Raw genomic sequence first — 15,485 nt, forward strand, 5'->3', positions numbered from 1 at the left:
TCCCTATTCCCATCCCTTGTCTACGTTCTTGTTCCAGTAGCCCACTTCTCATCAATGTGCCCTGATTCCTTAACACCTGATGTGGTACTTGTTAATCTATGTTCAAGCCAGCATGGCATCCTGTATGGTTTAGGTAGCATGGGGGGCCTAGCCAGATGGACATCATGGTCGAGATTGGTATCCCCACCCTGTTCTGCTATATATATATATATATTAGGGGTGCAACGATACACAAAATTCACGGTTCGGTTCGGTTCGATACTTTGGTGTCACGGTTCGATATTTTTTCGATACAAAAAAAATGTTCATGCCTTTTTAATTTGTCATTTATTAAAATTATAAATATATATTTTAACTCAAAGGTACAATTTTTAAATTTAACCCTAACCCTTGTGTGTGTTTTTTTATTTTGACAGCGAATGCGCACCTGCGGACCACTTATGTGCAGCCCTGGTTATTTAGCTCGTCATATTGCAGCCACAGAAATTATTTTGTCCATGAAACCATAAAGCTGCACTTTCTTTTTGCCTTATAGTCTGATTTGTCATAACTTCTCCGTTTTGTGGTAAGCTTTTCTTTGGCTGTCACTTCTTCACCCTGACCTGTCTTATTTGGCTCAGCAGAACTAAAATGTATATCGTGCTGCTTTTACACACGCACTCACATAAGCTCAGCGATTCTCTGCGCGATCAACCTCTCACATGTTTAAGCTGCGGGAGATTTCACTTGTCATGTTTGCATAGTAAGCTAACGATTAATAAGACGATGTCAGAGGAATTGGTGCACAAATTATCATCACTCACAGATCAGTGCTGTCGCTCTCTATACACAGTTCGCACGATTGCAAAGTGAAAGCAAAAAAAACAAGCGCAAATTCAAACGCGATTTCAATATGTCACATATTGACAGTGGCTCACCAATGCCAATGACATAATTACCCAGTTACATTTCTGAAAGAATGCAAAAGCATTGACATTTATTTTTCCTTCCTACAATAGCCCGACGGGCAGGGAAGAGATAGATTTTGGTAGCCCGACTGAAAAAATCGCTAGCTCCAAGACGTCGGGCTAGCGATATTGCAAGCCCTGTATCTGATTGAGGAATCACTCATCTTTGGAAAAGAGAGTTTATTACAGAGAAATGGCTCTTTCCAAAATAAAAGCTATACTATCCGCTTCTTCTGGGCTATATTCTCAGCAGCATAAGGAGAATCCTGTGCTAACAGCTGTCTAAATGACTCGGCTAAAGTTAGTAGCATGCTTGTTGTTTTTGTCTTTGCACTAGGATGATGTCGGCGTAAATGTGCAGTCATATTCGTTGTGTTCCCACTAGTGCTTTCAGGTTGATCTCGTTGAAATGACCTTAACGCCACAACACGGCAAATCTCCGTTAACGAGCTACCGCTGATCGCCCCGTGCATGGGGCTAGACGGCCAACACGTTAACGAGCTAACTGCGCTAACACACTAGTTCCCACCCATGTAATTGAGCATTGCATGGCACATCCAACATACTGTTTTACTTTAGTCCATGACTCGCTTACCTTCAGGGTCATACGTCACATGAAAACCAAAATAATTCCAAACGCCAGATCTGAATGTTGCAAGGAGAGCTTAACTTCTGTCTTGCTAGCTTGCCCTGCGCTCTTCCTTCTGACTATGCTGTCTGTGTTGAGCGCTCAGTGGATCTGCTCGACAGTGCAGCCTAGGCGGAGTAGTCGAACGCAGATTCACTGAGCGCTCAACACAGACAGCATCGTCAGAAGGAAAGTTGATAAAATTAATTACAAATGTTGTATTGTTCGATACATATCCGTACCGAACCGAAAGCACTGTATCGAACGGTTCAATATCGATACGAATATCGTTGCACCCCTAATATATATATATATATATATATATATATATATATATATATATAGAGAGAGAGAGAGAGAGAGAGAGAGAGAGAGAGATATTGTACATATATAGCTAAGTTATCTGGCAGATAATTGTTTGTAATGAAAGACAGACAGAGAGTACCGCAAACACTGGAAGAAATATTGAAAGTCTACAAAATGTAAGAAAAACTGTTGAGTCCATTTCATATTGTTTTAAAATGTTTGCATTAAGTTCGATGTATTACATACAAACACACCATATTGTGAAGACACCCAGTCTCAATAGGCTTATCCAGTAATATCTGCTTTAAATCGGTCAAACAGTGTTTGGCCCAGTGATGAGGAAAAGATAGCAAAGAAGGTTTTCAGCAACAGACACGTCGCATCAAGAAATTCTTTGACAAGTGGTTCCTATTTTATTTTCATGGAAGAAAAGGTGCTCAAACTGAGCACCAAAATGGGGAAGAAAGGTGATTTAAGTGACTTTGAATGCGCCATGATTGTTTATGCCAGATAGGCTGATCTGAGTCTTTCAAAAACTGCTGATCTGCTGGGAGTTTTCCACACAACCATCTGTGGTTTTTCTAGAGAATGGTCTGAAAAACAGAAATGAGTGGCGATCAGTGTTGGTCAAGTTACTTGAAAAAAGTAATCGGTAACTAATTACCGATTACTTCCCTAAAAAAGTAATCCCGTTACTTATCGATTACTTATTTTCAAAAGTAATTAATTACTTAGTTACTTAGTTACTTTTTAAAAACACGATTTACAACCTGAATAGGCGATAAAGTGATAGATCTTTCAGCCCAATTCTACTTTTTCTGCATAATCCATCATACAAAATGTAATCAAATGGAAAAGTCTCTTTTTAAAACTTGTTTTATTAGTTTTAACCTTTTGACTTTATGCATCAAGCAAAAATGTAATTATATGCAACATTCTCTGACTGGAAGAAATTTGTTAAACTTATTTTCTGCACATTCCAGCACATAAAATATTTTTTTGTGTGTGTGTGTTTACACTCACTCTTTCAAATAGATGCAAATAAAACACAGCAGAAAATAAATAACATCAAAGACTAGCGGTCCTGTTGCTCTATTTTCACCTGTAAAGCACGAGTGGCATAAGCGGAGGTTTACCCTGGTGCAGGTGTGCCGTAGCGGTCAGTGGAAGAATCCGTGAGTTTCTCTGTGAGTTTCCCATTACATCATAGCTACTCGGTGCTTGCTTGGAAGTTTAGGGGGGGGTTTACGCTTTAAAAAGAAGTTTTCTTCCCACGCACAACGGACACTAATGTTTTTGTCACTTTTTATGGAATCTAACTCAAAGTAAGGTCAGTACTTCCACGCTTTGAATGCTGCACGCTTATACTCTCTCCTGCACTCATATGATCCATTGTTGATCTGCACACAGCTGTTGTCCCAAACGGCGCACTTGCTTACGTCACTGTTATGAGACATTCTTGCAAAAAAAACACGGTTTTAGTAACGCAGTAACGCAGCGTTCCTACGGGAAAGTAACGGTAATCTAATTACCGTTTTTGCAATAGTAATCCCTTACTTTACTCGTTACCTGAAAAAGTAATCAGATTACAGTAACGCGTTACTGCCCATCTCTGGTGGCGGTGAGCGGCAGTTGGACAATAAAAGACCGGAAAAAACGCTGCCTGATGGGCTGAGTCTTAATTTCTGCTGTGACATTCAGAGTTTGCCATAAGCAACATGAAAGCATGGATCTGTCTCCTGCTGCTGTAATGTGTAACGTGTGGGAGATACTTTGTTGGCACACTTTGCCAACTGAAGTTTTGTTCTAAAGTTTTGTTGTATTTATCCGCGACACCTTAAAGGCCGGTCCGTGAAAATATTGTCGGGCATAAACCGGTCTGTGGCGCAAAAAAGGTTGGGGACCGCTGATCTAACGTGCACTAACCAGTGTCACAGTCACCAGATCCCAATTTAATAGAGCACTTTTGGGATGTTACACGGGAGAGTCACACCATGAACGTGTAACTGATAAATCTGCAGCAACTCTGTAATGCTGTCACACCAAAATCTGCCAGCAATATTTCCAACACCTTGCTGAATCCATCCCACAAAGGCTTAGATTTCTATGCCTGCTGTTAAAACTCACGACACTAAGATTTAATGTGTATTTGTGTAATATTTATTCCTTTTGGGGGGAAAGTAGTTAATGCAAGGCAGTAAAATAATACAATGGATAATAAATGCATGGCAAATAAAGGCGACAGTAAACTGCAGCTTCCTCAAACTTGGCCACCACCACAGGAACGCCCAAATGATAAGTCCGTTCCTGGTCCTGCTCGCTTTAAAATCAGTGAATTGCACTGAACTGGCAGCGTGAAGCTGTTTTTTCTCCAACAACGTGGTCAGCCAGAATGTAAACAACGACTCCCTGTCATTAAACCTGTATTTATCCTAAACACTGCCCAAACATAAAATTGGACACTCATTATAAATGGTTAAGACTACAACGCCTGTTTCAGGTGGAAAAACTGGTAAAAGACTGACTGAGCGACTCCACTCAGACCGTCACTTTCTGAGCTCTGGGCTGTTTAAGTGTCTCCTCAAATCAAATTAGGTAATTGGGAGAAGAAGGAGCCCCCAGCAGCGGTGGGTGTAACACGACGCTTAAAGAGTTGCTATCATCACATGGCAGATGGAAATTTCCATTCAGTGTCCTTGCTTGTTAAATGGGAAGGGTCTGAAGCGCTCGTTTCCAGTAGTCCGCTTCCTCCTGCGCCGCTCTTACACAGTAGGTAAGACCCCGACATTTCCATTAACATCTGCTCTTTACTTTAAGTTTTTTTTGTTTTTTCCATCCTTCTTGTGATTAGCTGCCTAATCATTACCCTCCCTTTCTGATACTCTGGAAGCGGGCAGTTTGACTCGGAGGGCTTCCCCCCGCCTGGTAAGCAGTGTGGTGAGGTTTAATGACTAAAATTAGAACATGTAAGTCAAATCATAAATAATAATAATGACAGAGAGCTCACTTGTGCGCGGGTTTATTTGGGTTTGCATGCATGCTTATTCGTTTGTTTGTTTTTTGTTTTTTTTTATCGGGTTTCTTTCTACAGTAAAGCGTGTCTTTAGATAAGGAGCGTCTGTGTGCGGAGGCTTCCTGCAGGGTGGTGCCCGAAGTCAATAAACAGCGCCAAACGTGTCTTTATTTATAAGAGAAAATTGCGCTTTTTTCTTTCTTTTTTTTTTTTGGTGTGAGCATTTATTGTCTTAACAAAAGGGTTTCTCGAGCCACCAGTTGATCGCATGCAGCAAACGTGGATTTTGCGTGGAGCTTGTGTGTGTTTTGCATGCTTTTCCGCGTTCACTGAAACCGCAGGAAAAAAGCTACACAAAGGCGGCTAATGACGTTTCCAATTTGCATCTCGCTTTTTATTTAACATTTCCCTGCTTTTTTTCACTTTCCATAGTTTCTGTGACTCATAAAGTCTCTCTGTATATAATACAATTCCAGTAATGATTTTTGAAGCGGTGAGCAGCTGGAGAAGATGCTTAAAGAAAGAAAGGATCGTGGTTTATGTAACAGCAGAGCGAGGCACGCGGAGCGTGGCTTGAGGAAGCCCTCTGAGGACTAATAGATATGTTATGACTGCAATCACAAGCTCATACTGTCCCCATGCTTTGATGGAGATGCTTATATGGTTAATCTCAGTTTATTTTGACGAGATTTCATGTCCACGCTTTTGTTTGTTTTTTTTCTTTGTCTGTCATGGTGTGCCCCTCAGTTACCACCTGGAAGATCTTTTTTTTTTTTTACTATGGGCATCATAATAGATTACAGATTGTAAGAGTGAGGTTTTTATAATGGGATGCTTTTCACTTTCCACTTTACTCTCTTGAGCGTCTTTTGGTTTGAAATTGGAGAACACTGGTCTTAGTGGCAGACAGCCAGGTGACAGCACAGGACTGAAAACAAAGACTTAGATTGAGCCTGGAGAATCTGCAGGCTTGGGTGTATTCAAGTGGTGACTTAAGGTTCTGTCACTGCCATTCTGGAAGCTAAAAATACCCAGTTGCTACACAGTGACCGTACACTTTCAAACCAAGGCCTAGATTTTTCTTTTCTCCCTACTTGCATAATAGAGGTCTATGTATGACTCCACCTACATGGATATTTAAGTTTCTAGATGTGGGCGTGTTTTCTTTGAGGAATGTGGTGGTGGCAGTGGTACACACTCGTGTCGTAAAGACTGTGTGGAGACATAATGGCTATCAGTTATTGAAGAGAAGTTATTACCTGGCTGCAGCTTTAATAATTACTACAGAGTAAATGTGTAACCTAAGTTTATAAGAAATTTGAAATGACCCATTGCCTCAATGGCAGTGGGTCATTCCAGCTCTTGAGCAGAAGTGCACTTTAATAAAGTTTGACAACTTCCTAAACTGTAACTTTTTTTAAAGAGTATGGTCAGAGTCAAAGGATTGTAGAAGCATAACATAAGCGTGTTTCCAGCTTGGAAAAGGTTTTGTGGATCACGTACCAACTGAGCAGTTTCCAACTATTTCACCAGCTGCACGCTGGTTAAACTAACCTCCATGTTTAATATCAGTGCAGTGACTTTCAGTCTTACACCAGCTGACTGTAAAGGTCTCTGTGAAAGCAGCCATTACAGTTATTTTAACTGCTTTTCCAAGATAAAGGTGGGAAGGAAATTCCTGCACATGTTAGAGCTTGGAGCTCGTGAAGCCTTACTCCTCACTGACCCCATGGATACCTGAATGACACATGTAGGTCAGATCCTGCTGCGCAGCTGGGAGCTGAAATATTGCCTGCACTGGCTGATCTAACTTGGAGTATGAGCAAATGATCCACAAGCCAGATGCCGTGTCAGTTTCAAAGGAATGGATATCATACAAAGATGCATTGAGCCAGTGCCACAAAGCACAGAAGCAACTGGCAGTTTTCCAGAATGCTGTCGGCACATTCAATGCGAATGTGAAAAGGTAAATACACTATATAATGTGTGAACGGAATGATTGCATAATTCACAAACCTGGGCTGTTCACTGAGGTAACCACCTGCCTGTATGCAGTAATCCAGCTTTTTTCTAATGTAAAACTTAGCAGAACCTTGGAGGGAATTTCCCCTTTTTCTTTTTCTCGCCAACAGGGTGGTCAGGGGTCAGCTGCAGGGGTTCAGTGTCCTCTAAGCACTGTGGGATGTTTGCCAACACAGCTGCTTGAGCACTTTAAAAACTCCTGTGGAGGGAATAAGGTGTGATTCCTGATTAGGTTTTTTTGTTTTGTTTTTTTGTAGTTTTAGGGGGCATTCCTCAGTTGACTGATTGTGGTACACCTGGGGTAAATGTCAAGGAGAAAACCACAAAAGGAAAAGAAGGCAAAGAGAGGGAGTGATAGAAACTCGTAAACTATTTTTTTCAGCTAGCAAGCATATCAGGTGTCAGTCACATAGCCCTGGAGACCTGTCGACCCATGTATTTCCCGACTGTTTGACAAGTGATTGCTGGAGTTTGCTAGCTTTCACCAGGTGAAACTGGTCATAAAAAGAGTACTGCTTCAAAAATTTCCTTAATTGTTATCCATAGTTGCACACGTCTTTGCAACGCAATTTCATGGTAGCGACAGTGCAACCACTTGCTAAGCATTCGCGGAATACACAGCAGGACAGGTGACTGCCAGCTCTCAAGGCCTGTGTAATGGGGCTTTAGCAAGTGATATCACATTGACTGCTCTCAACCACTCGCAACTTGTTGGGGAATGTACATTTCCCCCTCATGATCAGTGGTTTCCTTGCAGTTAACAACCTGGCTATAGGCCTGTGTGACTGGGGGCTTAGCTAGGCTATCTGTCTCCCCATGCTTACTCTGCCTTCATATTTGTCCTGCAGACTTGAGAGTTTTAGAATATTCTCATCTAAAACCTCTGAAGAAAGGACAATATACAGACTTCCCAAGATACTTCTGCCTTTCCTAAAAATGTAGCATTTATAATTTACCCAGAGTAACTCTGAGTTTACCTAATGTTAGCAAGTCCCTGCAAAGGTAAACACGAGTTTCATGTAGGCAACACTGTGCATGAGAGAGGTAATATATTTAAATATTTTCTTCTTTTATCTGTCTGCCAGGAATCAGAACTATGAGTCAGTGCCTTAGCAAGAGATTAGTGCAGAGCACTTGATATGATTGTAGTTCTAAATATCCCACATAGCGCCTCTGAATAATCTGAGAACACCGGGTTCATGGTCACTAAAATATTCTCCATTTTTCTTCTACAATTCCTTCCTTAGACCCAGTTAATGTAATTAAAGTGACCTGAATTCATGCTTGTGTAGTGTAAAGACTCTTTTTCTGTTTCTCCTAATTCAATATTGTATGCTTCAATTACATTTTATAAAGCTACTAGAAACAAAGGTGTCAGCTTTACATAAGCAGCCAGAGTAGTTCTGTGTTAAAGTGAACTTAAAATGCAGACTGTTATGTGGAAAGTTCTTACTATGGCGTGATGAAGATATCCAGAGTTCAAAATGGTGCCAACTAGAGAAACATGAAAAGAAGCAGGTTATTTTGTAAATGTGTTCTCCTACTGAGAGAACAGTCTGTCTCCTCTGTGCATCGGGTAGTGACGTCTTTATACAGGTGACCTAACAAAAGTTACTGGCTCCAAGCTCTCAAATTACACCCACGGGTTATTTTTCATGGTGGAAAAGACCACAGATGGAACTGGTTTTAGTCTTTTAGCTTAATTTTAATCAAACTGAAACTGAAGACATCGAGAACGGAGCCTTTGACGTAACAGGAAACAAAAACCCTTCTCTGGCCCATTAGCCCCTTCTGAAGTCATCGTCCACTCCTCCAGTCAAGGGTGAAACCTTGAGCTTGTGAAGAATTACACATTGTTACAAAACAAAATGCTGTCGTCACTATTAGCAGACATGAGCTGGCAAATCAATATTAACTGATAAGATGGACAGAGAGAGAAAGTCTCCAGGGTTCACAAACAGGTTTGGACAAACACCAGGTTTATTCCAAAAGGTCAATATGGTGTTTACTTTAGGTCTAAGGTCAAAGTTTTTTGTCAATATGGGCTTTTTTTTTTTGGTTGTTTTTTGTGTGTTACTTGTTTGATATTCGTCATAGAAATCTCCATCTTTATGTAACAGTTTCTTTTGAATAAATGAAACGATTCATTCCTTCACTTCCGACACTGCTGTCACCTAACAGTGGACGCAAACTGGTATCTTAAATGTCACAGGCAATAAGGGCCATTCCATATTATGTTAGAAATAGGTCACACCATGTGCGGTTTGGCTACGTCAAAAAGTGGTTGCAGTTGTTTTCAGTGGCCACATACGTCATAGTGATCGCATGAAATGACAGAGGTGCGTTCAAACCCCGTCTTCTTCTTTACCTTCACACATCTAGCCCCTCACTGTGAAACGATAACGGGAAATGAACAGAAAATGTTGGAAAACAGTTGAGAGGAATTATCTAACCAGCTAACCTAGCACTTTGGATGTAGTATAAAGTTGCCCTTATTCAGGAGAGTCGTTGTATGTGATTATTTGTTCCAGACTAGAGGGAATACCTCAGGACTGAGGTTGAAAAAAAAGTTACCAGCCACCACACCTTTTCTGGGAACACTCAGTCCTCTGTGCTTACTTTACCCTACAGAAGCAGAACATTAAAAATCAAACTTCTCTATGGAACATCAAAATCAAGAAATAGATTCCTAACCCTTCCATATGGTAGCAGTTTCAAACTAGATATGAATAGCATGAACGCAGCCTTCCAGGATAGTCTGTTCATATGCTCTCAACATGTGAAAACGTGATATTTGATTCCAGCGCAACAGCAAGGGAAATTTACAGAAGGGAGGAGGGAGTTGTCGTCCACATGTCACACATGATGATTCGTCCCAAGTGCAAACAATGACAAACTGGATGATCTGAAGGAGCATGCGTGCCTCTGTCACACTCTCTCATATGTGGTTATAGTTCTTGCTGCAGGGACACAAGTGAATGTTAAGCCATCCACAGATGACACGCCTCACCAGTAGCTATGGTTAGGCTGTCATAATTCTTTGCAGATTCAGAACGCTTTGATTTCTGTCACTGTTCTTAGGCAGCAGAGGCAGATGGACTTCACTGGTTTAATGGACAGTTTGGTATTTTTTGCGCTCATGAAAAAGAACTTTTAGCTCCGTGAGCTTCAGCTGTCGTTATCTGTTATCAGTACATATTCGGACTGTTTACAAAACGAGTTGCAATCATAGCAAGATCTCTCGTTGGGGATTCCAGTCTTGGCTGTATGGCTTTTTCTCTTCACAGATAAGACTTTAGAGATAACACTTTATTGTTCATCCATCTATCATAGGATTTCATGTTTTGGCAGTTGTGAAATGACTGGAAAGTGTAAGAAAACCTAAGGTTAGCAAAACTGTTTTGTGCTTTAAAAGTTTCACGAGTTTTAGAAAGCAGGGATTGTCCGAGGTAGTAACACTGTTCTTCTAGGTCTTGGTGATATTTCTGGTTGGAATGTGGCGTTTGTTCATCGGGTGTCATCGTGTTACTTAGCAACCTCCGACCAATAGGTTAAAATGGCTAGTTTCTAGCATTTATGAATAGTAACACCTTATAAAAGTGTCATATGATACTGATTTTATAACAGTAACATCTAATTTAACAAATATTGAGTATACTCATTTTTGACATCTCCAAAGTGTGCCATATTAGTCCAGTGTTAGTATTAGTGTTACATCATTTCACAGGGTAACTTAATAAGTCAAGTTAACTGTACTTAGGAACCATATCAAAAGGTTGTCAGATAACTGTATGCATGTATTTTAGGCTATGTGATCTAATCCAGCTTTCAAAGTCACCTTTGTTTCAGCATTATATGCATTTTTGTCTGGTGCATGTTGCTGATGTGCAGGTAAACCATAATTAAACGATAACTTAATGAAAATTAAGGTATGAAAATCTCCTTTCCTACATGGATGTTTATTTGATTGAGCAAAATCTTGCATTCTAATTTTTTATTATGCACTCAATGGAGGTGGTCAGTGTCTGACTGAGTGTAGTAGTTGACCATTGATGCATGCATGCAGGTAAATAGAGTTTGCTGCATGTAAACATACAATGAGGCCCATATTTATGTCGATTTCTATAAACAATGTCTACCCTGTGACAGACTGGCGACCTGTCCAGGGTGTACCCTGCCTCTCGCCTCTCTATGACAACATACAGTTTGTTATTTAATCTGTTACCCAGAATGTTGCTTTACCTTCACCTAGTGGCAGGGTACCCAATTGCTTCTTAACAGTAAGTTTTGTGGCCGGTTGTAGCACAATTTTTAAAGCAAAGTGCATCATAAGAAGAACAGTTTGATTCTTAGTGACTCATTCTGTTGACCTGCAAACAACTAGCGGTCATTTCTGCTGACTGATAACTTTTTGTTCATTTTAATCGTTTAAAGCCCAAGAGAGGCTGGCAGGCTACTGGTGTCAGGTATGAACCAGCTGGTTCAGCTTCTCTTTAACAGCTACCGTTGTACATCCAAACTGCCTCATTAAATTGAATTTGTGGTTTCAGGTGGAGGAATGTGGTTGCAATTTGCAGCTACTGTGACGTGTGTGACTTCTTTTTGACGTAAGCACGCCAGGACAACTTTGCGCTAACTTTTAGAATGTTTACAAAAAAATGTTGAAAGTAACTTTAGTCATTTGAATTAAGCTTATATTTTTAATGTATGTGTTATTGAATATTTTTGAGATTATCTTGAAGGGATCTCCACAAATATAATTGCTAAGTATCATATGATGTACATAGCACTTACTTAGAAACACGTGCTGACAGAGGACAACTAATGATTTACTTGCAAGTTGTTTGGTATTTGCACCCAGTCACATCGAGTTGAGAGGTTTGGGCTTCACTAACAATAAAGATACACAGAGAAGTTAAAGTTGATGGTGCCAACGATGTTTTGGTCAAAATGGGAGGTTAATAAACCCTCGATCCATGATGGAAACGTCCCTCGTGGCCTCTTGTCAGCCACCTGATTTCAACATACTTTGTTATTCTCCCGCTACAGACATGCAGTTAAAGCGGGAGAGTAACAACGTGTACTCTCTAATCTGGAAGAACCACATGATTACCTCAGCTCTTATTTAGGCAATCACTTTAGCAAACTTTAAGAATAGCCAGAGTGTGGTGGCAAACACCAGCAGTAGGTGGGCTCTGCCAGTTAAATGACAAAGTGTTCCCAAAACATTGACTGGGGACATGCTAATGGCTCAAAATGTGGGTAGAGATAACAGCGTGAGCAATGAGCAACCTTTACTGAACCCAGTGAGAAGAGAACTGAGAACATGAACTCTTACACCCTGTTCTGTACAAACCTATCAGTAAATAAGTGAAGTTTCAATTCCAGGATTGTTTATCATTATTATTATTACTCAAAAAAACACCTAAAAGAAAGAAGAATCGGAAGATTCAAAAAAGGATAAATATCTGTATTTGTAGATGCTTGTACCAACTTTGCAATATTTTCAGCCACATATTTCTTACTAAAAACCTTCATTTTAAATGAGCAAAGTTGGTGGACTGGTCCTTTAGCTTTATGTTTTTTTAGTTGTAGGCTGGAACTGAGGCAGATACAGATCATTGAATGGATTGGCTGAAGCCAGCACGTGTCTTTGCCTCCAACGGATACTTCAAGTCTTTGTTTTGTTTGCAGTGCTAATCATGTGACCTCAAACTCTGACCTCAGACACTTTGGTTGGTAGTTGCTTTTCAGCTCAGCTCAGAAGTTTCTTTCCCAACCCCCGAATCTGTGTCTTCGGGGGTTGATGCTTAGTCACAGGTGATTAGCCGAGCATGTGTGTGAAGACACCCCCCCCCCCCCCCCCACACACACACACACACACACACAGTTTAGCTTTCACAGAAATTGTCTCTCCTGTGCATTTTTCTGCTTCATCATTTTTCTTCTTTGTGTCAAACTTTTGGGATGAATTTGATTTTACTTGCATTTAAAGTGAGATTATTATTACTGCTTTCTTGCTCTGGTACATTTTGAAGTTTCTCACATGATCTCACACACACATTGCTCAAGATTTGTCAGGTTGTGCTCGCCTTGCTAACTACTAGACAAGTGGTAGTGAAACGTGAAAAAGTGCAACAGAGACGGTAAAAAGTTGAGACGATAAGAGATAAAGTTGTGCAGAGCTGCAGGTGACATATTTCAAAAGCAAACGGTCCCCGTTTCCCATTTTAGGTTATACTTTTCACAGTTTCACTACAAACTGGACAGCAGCTAGTCCTTATTTGCAGCCAAGTATGCGGACTAATAATGGCTCGTGTGGGCTCAAGTTAATTTTCTGATTTTATTTAAACATTAAAACACAGTAAAGTATCGTATAAACGAAGACTTTGTAGCAGTTCAGCATTTGGAGTCTATATTTAAAACATATCTTTTCATGTTCAGCATTTACAAGCTCAATGCCCGATGTTCTGAGGAAGAAAATAGTGTCTTTTTACCTTAAGTGATCTGTACATGTGTGTGTTTTCTTCTATTTGAACTGCATTACAAAGTAAAAAAAAAACCCATCTCTGACACAAACATGACCTTGGGCACGCCGACATCCAGACAGTGAGCCATCTGATTGGTCAGCCTGTGGCACGGCCTACTACTGAAAACACTGACAGTCGCCTACAGTATGTCTGTGTCTGGGCATCTGTGTGCCTGCTGCATGTGCAAGCAATTTTGTGTGTGTGTGTCAGAGACCAGTCCAGACAGCAGTTTTCTGTGACCTAAATCATACAGACCACCTGTGTTTGATCTGTATGATTTAGGTCCATTTATAAGTGGCCATGTGTCCTGTCATGTGGTCGTGTCTTGAAGCTGCTGAGGGTATTTAAGAGTTGGTGCACGCTGGTATCTTCAGTCCGATGCCGATGATCAAACTGGCCACGTTACAGTGTAGCTCTATCCGTCCTTCAGTGAGTGTATATAGTTTATTCTCCGTGTGCTCTCCTCGATTATATTTGTTGAGTCGGATGTGTATATACATGTATGCATACCAAGTGGGTGGTGTTGGTGGAGATTGGGAGTGAGCTATCAGGGTTACGACCCCGCTTATGACTGATCAAAAAAGGAGGAGTCTGAGCAAACTGCGCATCCTGATTGGCTGACAGAGACCCTCCTTCCTCTCTTTTAAAAGCTTCCTGTCTTACCTGAGTCACAAAAGGGCCAGAGCACCTCACCCATCCACTCGTCTCTCTTCTGTCTGTTTTTCTTCAAATCTATTCATTCAAAAAGGGAGGACAAACAAGGAACCTTCCTAGAACCGCTTTAAGAAACCTTTCAGTAAGTGAGCTTGTTTGTTTAGGGAGATTTTTTTTCTTGAAAAAGTGAGCCATGCCATGCACAGCAGGTAGGACCTCTGTTGTGCAAATGTTGAGTGGGGGATAAAACAGAAACACGTGTAATGTTTGCTTTCAAGGAATTTTCTGTGTAACACGTAGCAGTTTAGAGCATTGACTTCACTCACTTAGCTATAAAGGGGTGTGTTTGCTCGTGCCAAGACTTGTAGACCGTGGCTGATGCAACAGTTTGTGTGTACACTGAAGGCGAATGGTTTCAGACTAAATAGGTAAAGGGCTCTCATTCTAAATTTACAAATTACTGTATTTTTTTAAGCCTGGCTTCTTTTCCTTTTTTGCCAAACACTTTAGATAAGACCAATGTCTTATCTTAACATGACTGCATACAGTCTATAGCACTATAGCAGACATTCTATATATGAGAAGAAACTTAAAATGACTGCTGCTGTGTGATTTGCCTTGAAACATGTTGAAAGAACCAAGTCAAAATCTTTAAATGCATATTGTATGAACTGTGTGTTGTCTCTGGAGTCTTTAAAAATGTTTTGGTAGCGGTTTGAAGTTTCTGTATGTGGCTTTACCTTGCATGGCCTCAGGAGTGAGATAGATGGGTCGGGTTTGGAAAAGAAATGAACAAATTCCAGCAACCTATAAAGATTAATTTTACCGATGGTGGGAAGTACTTAATGTGGGTTTCTATAAGTAATGGTTGTATCAACACATCATTTTAACCCAGCTTGACAGGTTAATCCTCTTGGCTGCAGAGAGCGAACCCCAGTCTCCATTTCCCTCTAACAGCACGGCAGACAAGGACTTTGAGAGATTAGGTGTAGCGGCGTGTGTGATGTGGCTTTTAACGATGACACAGCCACCTAATCTCTGTTGGCTCAAAACTATTATGGCTTTACTTCACAGAAAGTACAACAACCTGTCAGTAACAATAAGTTTTTGTGAAAGAAGGTCTCAACTGCATCGGCCAGGACATTGAACACCCCTGGTAGTGTATCCAAAAGAGCTCAAGTTTTGACTGCAAACGCTTGTTTACACTTTGAAGTGGCTCAACCGCTTCCCTCTTTAAAAGCTGTTGCTTAAGTTGCAGGTCTTTGTATTTCTATCAGCTGTCCTTAAGACTGACCACTTGCGGATGGATGGTAGCTCAACTATGTTTTTACTGCTCCACTTGATCATCACCAGGTGGTTGTGGGAAGGTTTTTGTTCATCGTTGA

General features: G+C 40.7%; 1 protein-coding gene across 8 annotated transcripts in view; it reads left to right on the top strand.

The window, feature by feature from the left end:
- Nucleotides 1-4,408: 4,408 nt before the first annotated feature.
- Nucleotides 4,409-15,485, top strand: part of slc38a4 (solute carrier family 38 member 4) — a 31,697-nt gene continuing 20,620 nt past the window's right edge. For 2 of the 8 annotated variants that reach the window (XM_040013617.1, XM_040013622.1), the window contains exon 1: nucleotides 13,905-14,242. The gene's annotated coding sequence lies outside the window, so the exon portion shown is untranslated. The other 6 variants (XM_040013623.1, XM_040013624.1, XM_040013618.1 and 3 more) reach the window with 5 other exon arrangements.

The sequence above is a fragment of the Simochromis diagramma genome, unplaced genomic scaffold (genome assembly GCF_900408965.1).
Source record: "Simochromis diagramma unplaced genomic scaffold, fSimDia1.1 OVJJ01000649.1, whole genome shotgun sequence".
Classification (NCBI taxonomy): domain Eukaryota; kingdom Metazoa; phylum Chordata; class Actinopteri; order Cichliformes; family Cichlidae; genus Simochromis; species Simochromis diagramma.